The 17,491-nt window shown below is 45.0% G+C and overlaps 1 non-coding gene across 1 annotated transcript; it reads left to right on the forward strand.

The window, feature by feature from the left end:
• The first annotated feature begins 14,415 nt into the window (after positions 1-14,415).
• Positions 14,416-14,487, forward strand: trnae-uuc (transfer RNA glutamic acid (anticodon UUC)). Its single transcript has one exon. It is a non-coding gene; the product is annotated as a tRNA-Glu (tRNA).
• Positions 14,488-17,491: the final 3,004 nt, after the last annotated feature.

Raw genomic sequence — 17,491 nt, forward strand, 5'->3', positions numbered from 1 at the left:
AACTCAGAGGGACAGATTTGGAGTGTGTGGGGGGGGGGGGAGAAAGAAAACACAGGTGGTTAGGTATGCCCAATGTCACCTGAATAAGTAGGAACAGTATACATATTGCACCAAGTACAAGCAGGGACTCCGGCAACTAACTATGACAGCATAACTAAAAGGAGAGAGCCAGAAGGTAACACAGGCATGAGGGAGCCCCGGGACATAAAGCAGCCAGCCACTGCACCGTCAACAAACTCGAGTGAGCAAGCGAGTGGGGACTGACAGCATCCATACATCCCAGTTTACCAAAACACTCTATGTCTGAGGACCCTCCAGACCTACTCCTTTACCTCATAAACACCATTAACAAAAGGCTTGACTAAACAGATATGTTTTCAGCCTAGACTTAAATGCTGAGACTGTGTCTGATTCCCGAACATTACTTGGAAGGCTGTTCCATAACAGTGGGGCTTTGTAAGAAAAGGCTCTGCCCCCCGATGTAGCCTTCACTATACGAGGTACCAGCAGATAGCCTGCACCTTTTGATCTAAGTAGGCGTGGCGGGTCATAGAGGAGCAGAAGTTCACTCAGGTACTGTGGTGCGAGACCATTTAGTGCTTTAAAGGTCAATAGTAGTATTTTATAATCAATACGAAATTTGATTGGGAGCCAATGCAGTGTGGATAAGACAGGCGTGATGTGGTCATATTTTCTAGTTCTAGTAAGGACTCTTGCTGCGGCATTTTGAACTAACTGGAGCTTGTTTATGCACTTATTGGAACATCCAGACAGTAAGGCATTACAATAATCCAACCTGGAGGTAACGAAAGCATGGACTAGTTTTTCTGCATCATGCAATGACATTAAATTTCTTATCTTTGCAATATTTCTGAGATGAAAGAAAGCTATCCGGGTGATGTTATCAATGTGAGTTTCGAATGAAAGACTGGGGTCAATAATCACTCCGAGGTCTTTTACTGCTGCACGTGAAGAAACAGAAAGGCCATCCAGAGTTACTGTGTAATCAGAAAACTTACTTCTAGCTGTATGTGGTCCTAGCACAAGTACTTCAGTCTTGTCAGAGTTAAGCAGAAGGAAATTTATAAGCATCCAGTGTCTAATGTCCTTAACACATTCCTCAATTTTATTAAGCTGGTGTGTCTCATCAGGTTTTGCAGAGACATACAACTGTGTGTCATCAGCATAACAGTGGAAACTAATACAATGTTTATGAATAATATCGCCCAGAGGTAACATATATAGAGAAAAAAGCAGTGGACCCAAGACAGAACCTTGTGGAACACCAAACTTTACCTCGGTACGTCTAGAAATATCACCATTTATATCAACATACTGATAACGATCAGTTAGATAAGACCTGAGCCAGGAGAGGGCCATTCCCTTAACTCCCACAACATTTTCTAGTCTATCCAGAAGAATGGAATGATCAATGGTATCAAATGCTGCACTAAGGTCAAGCAACACAAGTAGCGAGACACAGCCCTGATCAGACGCCAACAGTAGGTCGTTTACTACTTTAACCAGTGCTGTCTCTGTGCTATGATGAGGTCTAAATCCTGACTGATACATTTCATGGATGTTATTCCTATGTAAATATGAGCATAACTGCTGTGCCACAGCTTTTTCAAGGATCTTGGAGATAAAGGGGAGGTTTGATATTGGCCGATAATTGGACAGCTGACAGGGATCAAGGTCAGGTTTTTTAATCAGGGGTTTGATAACTGCTAGTTTAAAGGATTTGGGTACATAGCCAATCATAAGAGAAGAATTTATTATTTTTAGAAGCGGTTCAATTACTCCAGGCATTATCTGTTTGAATAGATGTGTCGGTAAGGGATCTAGTACGCAAGTTGAGGCTTTTGATGTAGAGATTAATGAAAGTAATTCAGTTTCTTTTAGGGGAGTAAAACATTCTAACTGATGATCTGATACAGTTATATTGTTAACTACAAGGTCACTTTCATTGTCTAACCTTAAATTAGTAGTTTGAATTTTTTGTCGGATATTCTCAATTTTGTCATTAAAAAAATTCATGAAGTCGTTGCTACTACATACTGCAGGTGTGCATGTGTTGATAGTGGACTTATTCCTGGTTAATTTTGCTACAGTATTAAATAGGAATCTAGGATTATTTTTGTTATCTTCTATTAGGGAGGAGAGATATGTTGATCTCGCAGCACTAAGAGCTTTTCTATACTTCAGGAAGCTCTCCTTCCACGCCAATTTGAACACTACCAATTTTGTTTGACGCCATTTACGTTCCAATTTTTGAGTGGTCTGTTTTAATGTGCGAGTGTCATCATTATACCAGGGTGCTAATTTTTTGTCTCTGACCATTTTCCTTTTTAGAGGAGCTACATTATCTAAAGTATGGCGGAATGTTGACTCTAAGCATTCAGTTGCCTGATCGAGTTCTGCAGGGGCTGACAGTGACCCAATCAAAGTTGACAGCTCTGGGAGATCATTTATAAAGCTCTGTGCAGTAGTTGACGTGAAAGTACGTTTAATACAGTAGCGTGGTGAGGTGCATATATTATTACTCAGACATATTTTGAATGAGATCAGACAATGATCTGAGATAACTTCAGACTGTGGAAGTATGACTATATTGTCTACGTTTAATCTGAATGTTAGTATTAGATCAAGGGTGTGACCACCATTATGGGTCGGTCCTATGACATTCTGCACTTATGGACACCCCTATGCTCGAACATGGTGTTCGTTATGGACAAACTGTGACTAGCACAGAAGTCCAATAACAAAACATCACTCGGGTTCAGATCGGGGAGGCCGTTCCTCCCAACCACGCCCCTCCAGGTGTCACTGTCATCGCCCACGTGAGCATTGAAGTCCCCCAGTAGCACAATGGAGTCCCCTGTCTGAGCACCCCTCAGTACCTCTCCCAGGGACTCCAAGAAGGCCGGATACTCTATACTGCTATTTGGCCCGTAGGCACAAACAACAGCAAGAGCCCTCTCCCCAATCCGAAGGCGCAGAGAGGCGACCCTCTCGTTCACTGGGGTAAACTCCAACACATGGCGGCTGAGCTGGGGAGCTATAAGGAAGCCCACACCAGCCCGCCGCCGCTCACCACAGGTGACTCCAGAGAAGTGGAAAGTCCAGCCCCTCTCGAGGAGCTGGGTTCCAGAGCCCAAGCTGTGCGTGGAGGTGAGCCCGACTATCTCTAGCCGGTACCTCTCAACCTCCCGCACAAGCTCAGGCTCCTTCCCCCCCAGCGAAGTGACATTCCATGTCCCAACAGCCAGCCGCTGTGTCCGGGGATCAGGTCGTCGAGGCCCCTGCCTTCGACTGCCACCCAATCCACACTGCACCAAACCCCTACTGCTACCTCTGTGGGTGGTGAACCCACAGGAGGTCGGGCCCACGTCACCTCTTCGGGCTGAGCCCGGCCGGGCCCCATGGGCAAAGGCCCGGCCACCAAGCGCTCGCATACGAGCCCCAACCCCGGGCCTGGCTCCAGGGTGGGGCCCCGGCTGCGTCCTACCGGGCGACGTCACGGTCCTGGATTTTTTCTCCATAGGGCTTTTTTGGTGAACTGCTCTTGGTCTGGCCTGTCACCTAGGACCTGTCTGCCTTGGGAAACCCTAACAGGGGCATAATGCCCCCGACAACATAGCTCCTAGGATCATTCAAGCACACAAACCCCTCCACCACAATAAGGTGGCAGTTCTAGGAGGGGTAGACTGTTGCCTTAAAATGAAAATTCCATGATATATATGGAAGATATATATATATATTTTTTTTCTTTTATGAGCAACTATTATTAGGCCACTCAGTAGCCTATGGAGTTCATTCAATCCAAATGTTTGTGTTGAGAGAAATTGCATGCATCACTGTATCAGTATGGATTTATAACATTCTGTATGCACATTATGGATACTCCAGAGCCCTCCAGCAAACATCATCAATAATCAGGATTACAAAATGTATTCCTTTGTTTCCTCCATTTATTGACTTATTGTATGTGATCAAATCTATGCCTTGATGAATAACTACACTAGTTTTTTGTTACAATCACATAGTGCACTGCAAGAAATCCACTAAGTGTTTTTGGTTTCTTTTAGGCATCACACATTTATTAGAAAACACAGCAAATGTTCAAATATTCAAGTTAAATACCTAGCAACAGTATCAATAAATCCACACATGAACAATAGCAATGATATCTATGACCACAGCTAATGCACAAAATATTAAAGTTAAATACTTAATATCAACAAATCCACACATGAACAATGGCAAAACACCTAGACTTAATTATACAATAAAGATACCTATGAAAAAAGGTGATTTTTTTTCACACACAGTGTGATATCCAGACTTCATAATTTATCACACCTGCTCCTGCTTAGCAACTTCTAGAATGTTCATCTCTGTTGCGCACATAGAGAAACTGACAGCTGCTCTAAACTGCGCTAATCCCGCTTCCAGAATCAGACTGTACCATTAGTAAAAAGGGTGGAGGGGTGAAATGACAATATCATAAATAATTCAAGAAAAATGTTATAGCAAATCATAACCATGTATAATTTGCATATTTTAACAGATGAAATGAAATATTTTATTTCAAAAACTTACACAAGGCAATACTATTAAAATAATATTAATATCCCTCAGGGGTGGCACGGTGGTGTAGTGGTTAGCGCTGTTGCCTCACAGCAAGAAGGTCCTGGGTTCGAGCCCCGGGGCTGGCGAGGGCCTTTCTGTGCGGAGTTTGCATGTTCTCCCCGTGTCCGCGTGGGTTTCTTCTGGGTGCTCCTGTTTCCCCCACAGTCCAAAGACATGCAGGTTAGGTTAACTGGTGACTCTAAATTGACCGTGAGTGTGAATGGTTGTCTGTGTCTATGTGTCAGCCCTGTGATGACCTGGCGACTTGTCCAGGGTGTACCCTGCCTTTCGCCCATAGTCAGCTGGGATAGGCTCCAGCTTGCCTGCAACCCTGTAGAAGGATAAAGTGGCTAGAGATAATGAGATGAGAATGAGATAATATCCCTCACAGGGCCCCCCTGTCAGTGCCAGGCCCTTAGAATCATCCGAACTTTCCCCCCCTAGTGGCGCCACTGTGTGTACCAGATCCCTTGCCTACATGTCTATTCAAAAAGATAATACCCAAAGTAATTGCACCACTTCTAAAAATAATAAATTCTTCTCTTAGGATTGGCTATGTACCCAAATCCTTTAAACTAGCAGTTATTGATTAAAAAACCTGACCTTGATCCCTGTCAGCTGTCCAATATCAAAACTCCCCTTTATCTCCAAGATCCTTGAAAAAGCTGTGGCACAGCAGTTTGCTCATATTTACATAGGAATAACATCCATGAAATGTATCAGTTAGGATTTAGACCTCATCATAGCACAGAGACAGCACTGGTTAAAGTAGTAAATGACCTACTGTTGGTGTCTGATCAGGGCTGCTTGTGTTGCTTGACCTTCATGCAGCATTTGATACCGCTGATCATTCCATTCTTCTGGATAGACTAGAAAATGTTGTGGGAGTTAAGGGAATGGCCCTCTCCTGGCTCAGCTCTAATTTAACTGATCGCTATCAGTATGTTGATGTAAATGGTGCTTTTTCTAGACATACTGAGGTAAAGCTACAAGGTTCTGTCTTGGGTCCACTGCTTTTTTCTTTATATATGTTACCTCTGGGTGATATTATTCGTAAACACTGTATTATTTTCCACTGTTGTGCTGATGATACACAGTTGTGTGGTTCTGCAAAACCTGATGAGAGACACCAGCTTAATAGAACTGAGTAATGTGTGAAGGACAGACACTGGATGCTTATTAACTTCCTTCTGCTTAACTCTGACAAGACTGAAGCACTTGTACTCGGACCACATGCAGCTAGAAGTAAGCTTTCTGATTACACAGTAACTCTGGATGGCCTTTCTGTTTCTTCACGTGCAGCAGTAAAAGACCTCGGAGTGATTATTGACCCCAGTCTTTCATTTGAAAATCACATTGATAACATTACCTGGATAGCTTTCTTTCATCTCAGAAATATTGGTAAGAAAAGAAATTTAATGTCACTCCATGACGCAGAAAAAAACTAGTTCATGCTTTTGTTACCTCCAGGTTTTATTATTGTAATGCCTTACTGTCTGGATGTTCCTATAAGTGCATGAACAAGCTCCAGTTAGTTCCAAATGCAGCAGCAAGAGTCCTTACTAGAACTAGAAAATATGACCACATCACACCTATCTTATCCACACTGCATTGGCTCCCAATCAAATTTCGTATCAATTATAAAATACTACTATTGACCTTTAAAGCACTGAATAGTCTCGCGCCACAGTACGTGAGTGAACTTCTGCTCCTCTATGACCCACCATGCCTACTTAGATCAAAGGGTGCAGGCTATCTGCTGGTTCCTCGTATAGTGAAGGTTGCATCAAGGGGCAGAGCCTTTTCTTACAAAGCCCCACAGTTATGGAACAGCCTTCCAAGTAGTGTTTGGGAATCAGACACAGTCTCAGCATTTAAGTCTCGGCTGAAAACATATCTGTTTAGTCAAGCCTTTTGTTAATTGTGTTTATGAGGTAAAAGTGTAGATCTGGAGGGTCCTCAGACATAGAGTCTTTGGTAAACTGGGATGTATGGATGCTGTCAGTCCCCCACTCGCTTGCTCACTTGAGTCTGTTGACGATGTAGTGGCTGGCTGTTTTATGTCCCGGGGCTCCCTCATGCCTGTGTTACCTTCTGGCTCTCCCCTTTTAGTTATGCTGTCATAGTTAGTTTTTGCCGGAGTCCCTGCTTGTACTGTGCAATATGTATACAGGTACTGTTCCTACTTATTCAGGTGATATTGGGCATACCTAACAGCTTGCGTTTTCTCTCGCTTCCCCCCCCCCCCCCCCCCGATCTTTCCATCTGAGTTACATGTCGGTCCTGGGATCAAGATGCCGAACTCTTCTGCTCCTTGGACCTGCCTGATCCATCCTAGTGCCCTGTGTCTGGTTGGAGTCTCATCGCATCGTTCCTGTGGAGGACGGCCCCATGTGGACAGTTGAAAGTCACACTTGGAGGATGTTCTGGACACTTACAGTAATGCTTTTATGGCTGAGGACTACAGTTGACTTGCTAACTTTAGGACTACAGTTGCCATGAACAGTTTTGCACTCAAGTTTCCATCAATGAAGAGTTTATAACATCAACGAAACTGACTTCATGTTAAAACTGTTAATGTTATAGTCATGTTGTCTGTTGTTGCCCAAATATGGATGGGTTCCCTTTTGAGTCTGGTTCCTCTTGAGGTTTCTTCCTCATGTCATCTGAGGGAGTTTTTCCTTGCCACTGTCGCCACAGGCTTGCTCATTTGGGATAGATTAGGGATAAAATTAGTTCATGTTTTAAGTCGTTAAATTCTATGAAGCTGCTTTGCGACAATGTTTATTGTTAAAAGCGCTATACAAATAAACTTGACTTGACTTGAAAGTCCCTGCATTTGACTGTGCAAAACTCCCAACACCATTCTGTTAACATATATAGGTGCAAATATCAAGAAATAAAAGCTGAAATTCTGACCTATCACATATAGAAGGCAAGCCAAGAAGCCTTTATTTGTCACATGTAATTCTTAAGCACACAGTGGAATTTAAACTCTGCGTTTAATGCATCTGGAGCAGTGAACACACACCCACACACACAAGTGAGCAATGAGCACACACACATAACCAGAGCAGTGGGCAGCTATGCTACAGCACCCAGGGAGCAGTTGTGGGTTAGGTGCCCTTGCTCAAGGACACTTCAGCCTAACCTCAGGCCATGGCTACCCCATAATAACCTAAGCGCATGTCTTTGAACTGTGGGGGAAACCAGAGCACCCAGACGAAACCCGCACAGGGAGAACATGCAAACTCCACACTGAAAGGCCCCCCTCGGCCAATGGGTTCAAACCCAGAACCTTCTTGCTGCGACATGATAGTGCTAACCACTACACCACCGTGCCACCCACTTTTCACATCAAATGCAAATGTCGTCAGTGTATGGCAAAAAAAACCAAACAAACAGAATTGTCCTTGCTGTTGCAGTACTTTCGGGCTTGCAGCTGGAAATACTGTCAGAGCTGTTGCTCTCAAAAAATTAATCACTACATTCTGAGCAGCTTTCAGAGTGGTGTGGAGGTGAAATGTGGAGAAAACATATTGTAACAGTTCTAACGTAGGGTGGAGCACAGAGGACGGCAGGACAGAGATCAGGTTCGTACACAGGGGTTTTTATTGCCACCCTTTTTTTGCTGACCGATCTAATGGCCCGACGAGATCCATCCCAATCCTTTTGAACGGGGTCTCGATTAATGGTAGAGGGCGCAAAGGCGCTTTTGGGACAGCCGCTGGATTTACTAACTGGCATTCGCGACACACCGTACACCACCTACGGACGTCGCTGCGAATCCCCGGCCAATAGAATTGGGCCATTATTCGGGCTAGTGTCTTATCTTGCCCTAAGTGTCCAGCCATGGGATTAAAGTGAGCCGCCTGGAATACCAATTCACAGCGGCTCTTTGGAATTAAAAGTTGCGTGACTCGCTCTTTAGTTTGAGTGCCCTGTGTCACTCGGTATAACCTATCCTTCATAATCGCGAAGTAGGGGAAGGACGGGGTGGCGTTCGGCTGGAGCGTTTGACCATCGATTACTCTCACTTGGTCAAACACATGTCGCAGAGTCTTGTCTCGTGACTGCTCTAATGGGAAATCCACAAGGGATTCCCCAATAGAAAGAGGAGGAGCCGGCGGCGCCTCACTCTGACGTGGAGATGACATGGACAGCTCTGTGACAGCTGCTCCTGCCAGAGCGACACCGGGACCTCCCCCTGTCAAATGGCAGGACCCACTCTCTACTAAGCATCTCATTAAATCCTGAAATCCTGGCCAATCCGTCCCCAAAATTACAGAGTGGGTAAGGCGAGGATTAACCGCCACCTTCACTATAAATTTTTCCCCTCGGAAAAAAATGTGGACCGACACCAAAGGGTAGCTGTGAACGTCCCTGTGCACACACAACACCTTCACCCCCTGTGCTCCCCCCAATGCCTTGTTTTGAACCAGGCTTTGGTGAATTGAGGTCTGGTTACAACCAGAATCCACCGACGCCTGATATGTATCCCCTTGGATACTCACCGGTATGCGATACGCTCCGGCCCGATCGAGGGCGGCCTCTGGCGCGTCGGGGATCCGAACCACCGCACCCACTTCCATCGCTGTGCACTGCTGTTGAAGGTGGCCCGGCTCCCCGCAGCGCCAGCAGACCGGCCCGGGCTTTCCCTCTGCACCGGTGTTCTGGGGCTCACTCACCTGAGGTGGGGGAGAGACGGACACAGAAGGGAGAAACGGGAGGGCACCGCGAGTGAGGCGGGCCGGCTGGGGAGGCGCCAGCCCCCGCCTCTGCGGTGGGGGAATGGGGCGAGGACGGGACACAGGAGGAGGGGGAGAGAGAGAGAAGAGGAGAGAAGAGAAGATGCCGTCTGCTGTCCTGCTGCCAGGACAGCTGCTAAATGGTCCTCCACCAGCTCGACTGCCCGATCCAGCAACGCCGGGCGGTGCCACTGGACCCACTCAGCAGTTCCTGCTGGCAAGCGAGCGATGAACTGTTCCAGCACCACCTGGTCAATGATTCCCTCGGCGTCGCGGTTGTCGGCCATCAACCACCGCCAGCAGGCGTCCCAGAGCTGCTGGCCAAACGCGAACGGCCGGCCGACTTCCTCCAAGCGCAACGCGCGGAAGCGCTGGCGCTGCTGTTCTGGGGTGTGCCCCACGCGCTGGAGGAGGGCCAGCAGAGGGCCACATAGGCCAGCCAGCGGTCGGCGGGGAGCTGTAGCGCGGCCAGCTGTGCCTCTCCCATTAGCAGGGGGAGGAGGCGTGCCGCGCGCTTCTCCATCGGCCACCCCGAGGCTTCGGCGACTTCTTCAAAGAGTGTGATGAACGCCTCGGGTTCGTCCTGCGGGCACACCTTGGTGATGGTGAGGGGAGACGGGCCCGCGGTAGGAGCGCTGGTGGACCCCGCCGATGCGAGGAGGTGCCGGAACGCCTCTCGATCTTCTTGTTGGGCCAGCACCAGGGCCTCGAAGCGTCGCTCTTGCTCCTTCCGGGGGGTGACGAGCGCCTGGTGCTGGTTTTGCTGGGCCGTGGCGAGGGCGTAGACCAGGTCGGTGAACGGGGAGGACTCCATGGGGCTGCTCAGCTGGTGCTCCACTTTCCCGAGTTTCGGCACCACTGTAACAGTTCTAATGTAGGGTGGAGCACAGAGGACGGCAGGACAGAGAACAGGTTCATACACAGGGGCTTTTATTGCCACGCTTTTCAGCGAACAATAGCTTAATCAAACAGACACACACAACCGGCGTCTGGTTCGGGGATGAGATCCTCTGCTCTCGCTCTCCCTCCTTAAATAGGGCGAGGTCACTGGGAAGACACAGACAAACAGGTTAATTGCCGTCAGGTGTAGTGATTCTGCCACTTACCTTCCCTGACTCCTCCCTCCTGTCACAGACCGGCGCTTGACCACGCCCCCGCTGCCACACATATCAAATGTTGAAACTGAGAAATTTTATTGTTGTTTGAAAAAGATATGCTAATTTTGAATTTGATGCCAGGAACACATTTCAAAAAGTTGGAACAGGGGCACTGTGCTGCATCACAGTTACCACTGTGCTGCATCACTTCTTGTTTTAACAAAACTCTGCAAATGTTTGGGAACTGAGGAGAACAAATGCTGTAGTTTTGAAAGAGAAATGCTGTCCCATTCTTGCCTGATTATAGGATTTCAGTTGCTCAAGCGGGGCGGCACGGTGGTGTAGTGGTTAGTTCTGTCGCCTCACAGCAAGAAGGTCTGGGTTTGAGCCCCATGGCCGGCACGGGCCTTTCTGTGTGGAGTTTGCATGTTCTCCCCGTGTCTGCATGGGTTTCCTCCAGGTGCTCTGGTTTCCCCCACAGTCTGAAGACATGCAGGTTAGGTTAACTGGTGACTCTAAATTGACTGTAGGTGTGAATGTGAGTGTGAATGGTTGTCTGTGTCTATGTGTCAGCCCTGTGATGACCTGGCAACTTGTCCAGGGTGTACCCTGCCTTTCGCCTGTAGTCAGCTGGGATAGGCTCCAGCTTGCCTGCGACCCTGTAGAACAGGATAAAGCGGCTAGAGATATAATGAGATGAGTTGCTCAAGCATTTGGAGTCTCATTTATCGTATTTTGCATTTCATAATGCACCAACTATTTCCAATGGTAACATTTTCCAAGTGACCTGATGGACAAAATTCTGGTAACATTTTCAAAGTGAGCTGATGGACAAAATTCTTCATGTTCTAAAAGAAAATACATATCCTATGGTTCAATATAGCTCATCTTAGAGCCTGCACAGCTCAGTAGATAGGACCAAGGTTCAACATTCTTTGAGTTACATTTAGCATTTTCTGAACCTAAAGCGTCCTTCAAAAAGGCCACCGAAACCTGTTTTCTGAAAGCTATCTCTGACAAAGCTCAGCTCACAGTCTGACCATGGGCTGTGACCAGCAACCAAAATCAAATCAGGTTGCAAGATCTTGAAAGCATTTAGCTGCAAATTTGTGCTTAATAAGTAAAACTGCCTTGGGATGAGCAGAGAAAATGCAATCATGACAAAATATTTAACGATTTCATGAGCAGATGACCATTTGCAGATGGATCTTTGACTTTCTGACAGGCAGACCACAGGTGGTGATAATCGGTAGCCACACGTCCTCCTCGCTTATCCTGAACACAGGTGCGCCACTGGGCTGTGTGCTCAGTCTCCTCATGTACTCCTTGTTCGCGCACGACCGCACTGCTAAATACAGAGCCAACATTGTCATCAAGATTGCTGACGACACAACCATCTTGGGCCTCCTTATGGACAACGATGAGACGACATGCAGAGAGGAAGTGAAGGCGTTAGCCAGCTGGTGCCAGAACAACAACCTCTCTATCAACGTCAGGAAAACTAAGGAGCTGATAGTGAACTACAGGAGACAGCAAGGGAGGACACACTAGGCCATCTACATCAACGAGGATGAGGTCGAAAGGGTCAGCAGCTTCAAGTTCCACACTGTGGTCAGAAAAGCTCGCCAGCGGCTGTGCTTCCTGAGGAGGTTGAAGAAGTTTAGCATGAAGGTAAACATCATTTCAAACTACTACAGGTCCACAATCGACATATCACAAGACTCTGTTTATATCACAAGACTCCATTTACATATCACCAACATATCTCAAGACTCTGTTTACATATCACCAAAGCATTTACAAATTTACTGTTTCCACATTTACCCACACATATCAAAACTCTGTTTACATGGTCAGTACTTCATTGGTCTTCAACAAAGTGCAATTACTGGTAGCCACACGTGTCAATTTTTCCGATGTGCAATACAGGTGCTTGTGCTACACCCCCTCCCCACACTACCACCCTGAGACAATGCATGCATACATCTCAGTTATTTCTATTTTCACTTGAATTTAACTTCCGTTGGTTTTTTTTTTATCTTTAGGACTTTGAATCTTTTTTTAACTGATATTCTGTTAAACTCCTGTTGGGCCCCAGTGCTGAGAGACTTGTTTCTGGTTCTTATCTGGTCCACTGCATTTCATTGCAAGTTGGCCATGTGTTAACATAAAATGAGCAATGAAAATGAACTGCACTAAACTAAAAAGCTGACTGTTCTCACAACACCAGGCCAAAAGTGGGCCAGGATGGCCCAATCCATGTCTAGCCACTGAGTTTGTGGCAACACGATCAGGCACTCTGGCCTTGGGAGGTGGAGTGCTGTGATAGTATAGTGGTTAGTACTCTGCGTTATGACTTCAGCAACCCTGGTTTGAAGCTGGGTCATGGCATTGTGCTTTCCATCTCACTATTGAACAGTGACTAAATGGAAATTCGTACGTAGTTTGGATCTCACTTATCATGGCTCTGCTTGGGTCAGTGGTGCAAGGGATAACAGGGCTGACTACAAATTAGAAGATTCTCTGTTAGATGCTTGGCTGACCACAAAATGCTTCAACCAGCAGCTGGTTTTCTGGTAAGGGAACACAGATAACTCAGAGTCTAGAGAGCTGTAATCAGAGAAGCGATTGGATTCTGTTCTGGCATCTCTGTAACCCTGGTCGGAATCTGGGTTATATCATAGATTTTTCAGTTTCACTGAGTCACTCTTCATCTCTGAGTTTGTCCATGGATTGCAACTGTTAGCATGGCTTGTGAGGGATAGCAAAATGAGAAAGGATCACCACTGCTTGAAACCTTACGTCGGCTTGGGGCACGATGGTTGGTGCGTGTGACCTCGGATCAGACGCTTCTCACATTGCTGCTTGGTTCTCTCTTACCCCATACAGCACTTTGTACAAGACTTGTTCACACTGACAAAGGTGGAAGCTTCTGCTCAGAGTCTGACCATGGGCTGTGACCAGCAACCCTTTGAGAGAGGGAAAATTTTCTTACAGATAACATCTCCACTCAGTTCTGCATCACTCTTACAGTGGTGCTTGGAACTTTGTGAACCCTTTAGAATTTTCTATATTTCTGCATAAATATGACCTAAAACATCATCAGATTTTCACACAAGTCCTAAAAGTAGATAAAGAGAACCCAGTTTAACAAATTAGACAAAAGTATTATACTTGGTTATTTATTTATTGAGGAAAATGATCCAATATTAGATATCTGCCAATGGCAAAAGTATGTCAACCTTTGCTTTCAGTATCTGGTGTGACCCCCTTGTGCAGCAATAACTGCAACTAAACATTTCCGGTAACTGTTGATCGGTCCTGCACACCGGCTTGGAGGAATTTTAGCCCATTCCTCCATACAGAACAGCTTCAACTCTGGGAAGCTGGTGGGTTTCCTCACATGAACTGCTCGCTTCAGGTCCTTCCACAATATTTCCATTGGATTAAGGTCAGGACTTTGACTTGGCCATTCCAAAACATTAACTTTATTCTTTAACCATTCTGTGGTAGAACGATTTGTGTGCTTAGGGTCTTACTGCCTGACCCACCTTCTCTTGAGATTCAGTTCATGGACAGATGTCCTGACATTTTCTTTTAGAAATCGCTGGCATAATTCAGAATTCATTGTTCCTTCAATGATGGCAAGCCGTGCTGGCCCAGATGCAGCAAAACAGGCCCAAACCATGATACTACCACCAACATTTTTCACAGATGGGATTATTTTATTAGGCTGGAATGCAGTGTTTTCCTTTCTCCAAACATAATGCTTCTCATTTAAACCAAAAAGTTCTATTTTGGTCTCATCCGTCTACAGAATATTTTTCCAGTAGCCAACAGCTACTGGAAAAACAGCCAACAGCTACTTTTCTGGAAAATGCCTGAGTTCTCACCAATGGCCTAAGCACTTCAAAGGTGACCTTTACATATCAAGGCTGTCCCATATGGTCTAGTGGTCAGGATCCCTGGTTTTCACCCAGGTGGCCTGCGTTCGACTCCCGGTATGGGAATGTTTCTTTGTTGTGTCACTTGAGTTGCAAGTCACATGACCTTGAGTGAAATCTTCATTCTATAGGCTCTTGCTTTCATGAGTCCTTTTGGTGTCATGATGGGACAAGATGTCTCAGGACAGTGCAGAAGATTCCAGGATTCACACTTGGCTTACTCAGCTTAGCTCTCTCTTACCCCATCTAAGATCCTGGGCCCGGCGTTTTGTTAACTCTAAGAAAGGCTGTACTCTGAATCTGACCACAGCTGGCGGTGTTCAGTGTTACAGCTATTTTTTAACACTGTGGGCTCAAACCTGTACAGAGGGAAAGGGTAAAGGTCTGGGTTTTCACTACACCAGGCCAAATGGGTGCCAGTGCATCCAGCTGTTCTTCCAACATCTGATGTAGGGGTGGCTACCATGCCCATAACCATAGTAACCCTTTCACAGTACAGTTTGCGATTCCATCCAGATTGAGGACCTGACCAAAGATAATCATGTCAAGGCTGCATCACCCACATCTCGACCCCATGCAAGTATCACAGAGACTATCAGGGAGACAGTCACCACAGAGACAGTCATGGAAACACTGACAAAGACCTCACCAAAGTCTCGCTCTTCTGATTTTATTGTACCATCTCCGTCTCCCCCCTGCATGGATTTCCCTAATAGTATGCAGAGACTGCTGCCAATGGCTACACTCTCTTTTTCCAGCCCAAATCTGTCGCGACAAGCAGTGTATCCAGCTCATCAAAAATCAACCAACAGACTGAACTGTGTTTGCCCAGGACTTTCAGCTGGCTACCAATCTTTTTCACCATCTAAAAGATACATGACATCTCCAATCTTTTCACCCTCAAACCAAATGGAACATACAGAGAGTCTTGTATGATGTGCTGTGGGTCCCTGCATTGGGTGTAGTTTTGAAAACAAGCTGGGACCCAGTATGCCTATGCCATTCTCTATTCCTGTGTTGATAAGAAATAGAAAACATAGAGCATATTTAACCCAGGGGGTAAACCAGTCTAGTCTCCTTCCTGTTTCAAAACAACATCAGAGTGCCCAAGCGGATATTACTTCTAGACTTTCTGTAAAGCTAGCTCTTAGTTAAATACAATCTTGATTTTTTGCTTCTAAATGAAACTTGGCTGGATCAAGCAAATAGTGCTACCACCCTTATTAAAGCAGCTCCCCCAAATTTTAATTTTATGAATGTTACCCGACAGGGGAAAGGTGGAGGGATCGCAAATATATTCAAAGTTTCTTTGCAGTGTAAACAATCCTCACTTGGTGATTTTACATCCTTTGAACACTTATGTGCACTTGTTACATGCTCTCCTAACATATTGTTATTCACTATTTACAGGCCTCCGAGACATTCAGCCAAAGTTTTTCTGGAAGACTTTGGTGAACTGTTCAAATCAAATCAAATCAAGTTTATTTGTACAGCGCTTTTAACAATAAACATTGTCGCAAAGCAGCTTTACAGAATTTGAACGACTTAAAACATGAGCTAATTTTATCCCTAATCTATTGTCAGTTTATCCCTAAACTGTTGTCAGTCATTTGCTTAGAATTTGACTGTCTTATTATATCTGGGGATTTTAACTTGCATGTAGATAATCCTGAAAACACTTATGCCAGAGAACTACTTGCACTTATTGACAACTTCAACCTAGTACAACATGTACAGGGGCCGACCCACTCTCGTGGTCATACCCTTGACCTCGTCATCACAAAGGGTCTTACTGTTTCTACTACTGTTGTTGACCTGGCCTTATCTGATCATTTTTGTGTTTTCTCTGATGTTTCTATGTCTCCTCACATTCAGAACAGCTCAACAACTATGGGTAGGAGAGTCATAAACGACAACACGTGTTCTCTTTGAGCAAGCTCTCTCTCGGATCTCAACCAAAATGTCAGACCCTGTAGATGATTTACTGGAAAATTTTCATTTAAATATGACCCAAATTATGGATGATATTGCTCCATTCAAAATCAAAAGAGTCAATGACAAGCAGAAAGCACCATGGAAGCAATACCCAGCTGTTAAATTGCTAAAGAGAGAATGTAGAAAGACTGAAAGAAAATGGCGCAAATCTAAACTTCACATCCATTATCAAATCCATAAAGAGATGCTTTGTAAATATAATTATGAAATTCATAAAGCAAGACAGTCTTTCTTCTCCAACATCAGCAACAGGAATATGAACAATGCCCGTGTGCTAATTGTGGTGGGGGATTAATTAGCTTCTTTACTGTTGAAAATATCAACAGTAAAGAAGCTAATTAATCCCCCACCACAATTAGCACCTGAAATTCTCTCAGTTAATGCAATGAGTTTGCATCCTTCTTCAAAGGTAAAATTGATAAAATACGGCAGAATATTGCTCATAATATATCGCAAATAATAATAATAATAATATATAGCAAATAATTGAAAAACTGCAATCACCAGTGACACAGACAGATAACTTCAACACAATGTCAGAATTTTGTTTAATTGATTATGAGACTCTTGAAAAAGCTGTACAAAATCTCAGTTCCTCAACATCTGAATTGGACATTCTGCCCACCAACTTTTTTAAGTCTGTTCTTCATCTTATAATTACAGATGTGCTTCAAATCATAAATACATCCCTAGAGACTGGCATTTTTCCTGTGTCCCTGAAAAAAGCCGTTGTAAAGCCCCTACTTAAAAAGAATAATCTGGATGCTTCAGTATTAAACAACTACAGGCCAATATCAAATTTACCATTCATCGGGAAAATCCTTGAAAAAATTGTCTTCAATCAATTAACTGCCTTCTTGATATCAAACAGCTGTTTTGATAACTTTCAGTCAGGATTTTGTGCCAATCATAGCACTGAAACAGCGCTGATTAAAGTTATAAATGACATACGTCTTAATACTGATGCAGGCAAAACATCAGTCCTGGTGTTACTGGACCTCAGTGCAGCTTTTGATACTGTTGATCACAACATACTGCTATATCAACTTGAACACTGGGTTGGGTTGACTGGTAA

This window comes from Neoarius graeffei, chromosome 17 (assembly GCF_027579695.1).
Source record: "Neoarius graeffei isolate fNeoGra1 chromosome 17, fNeoGra1.pri, whole genome shotgun sequence".
In the NCBI taxonomy this organism is placed as follows: Eukaryota; Metazoa; Chordata; class Actinopteri; order Siluriformes; family Ariidae; genus Neoarius; species Neoarius graeffei.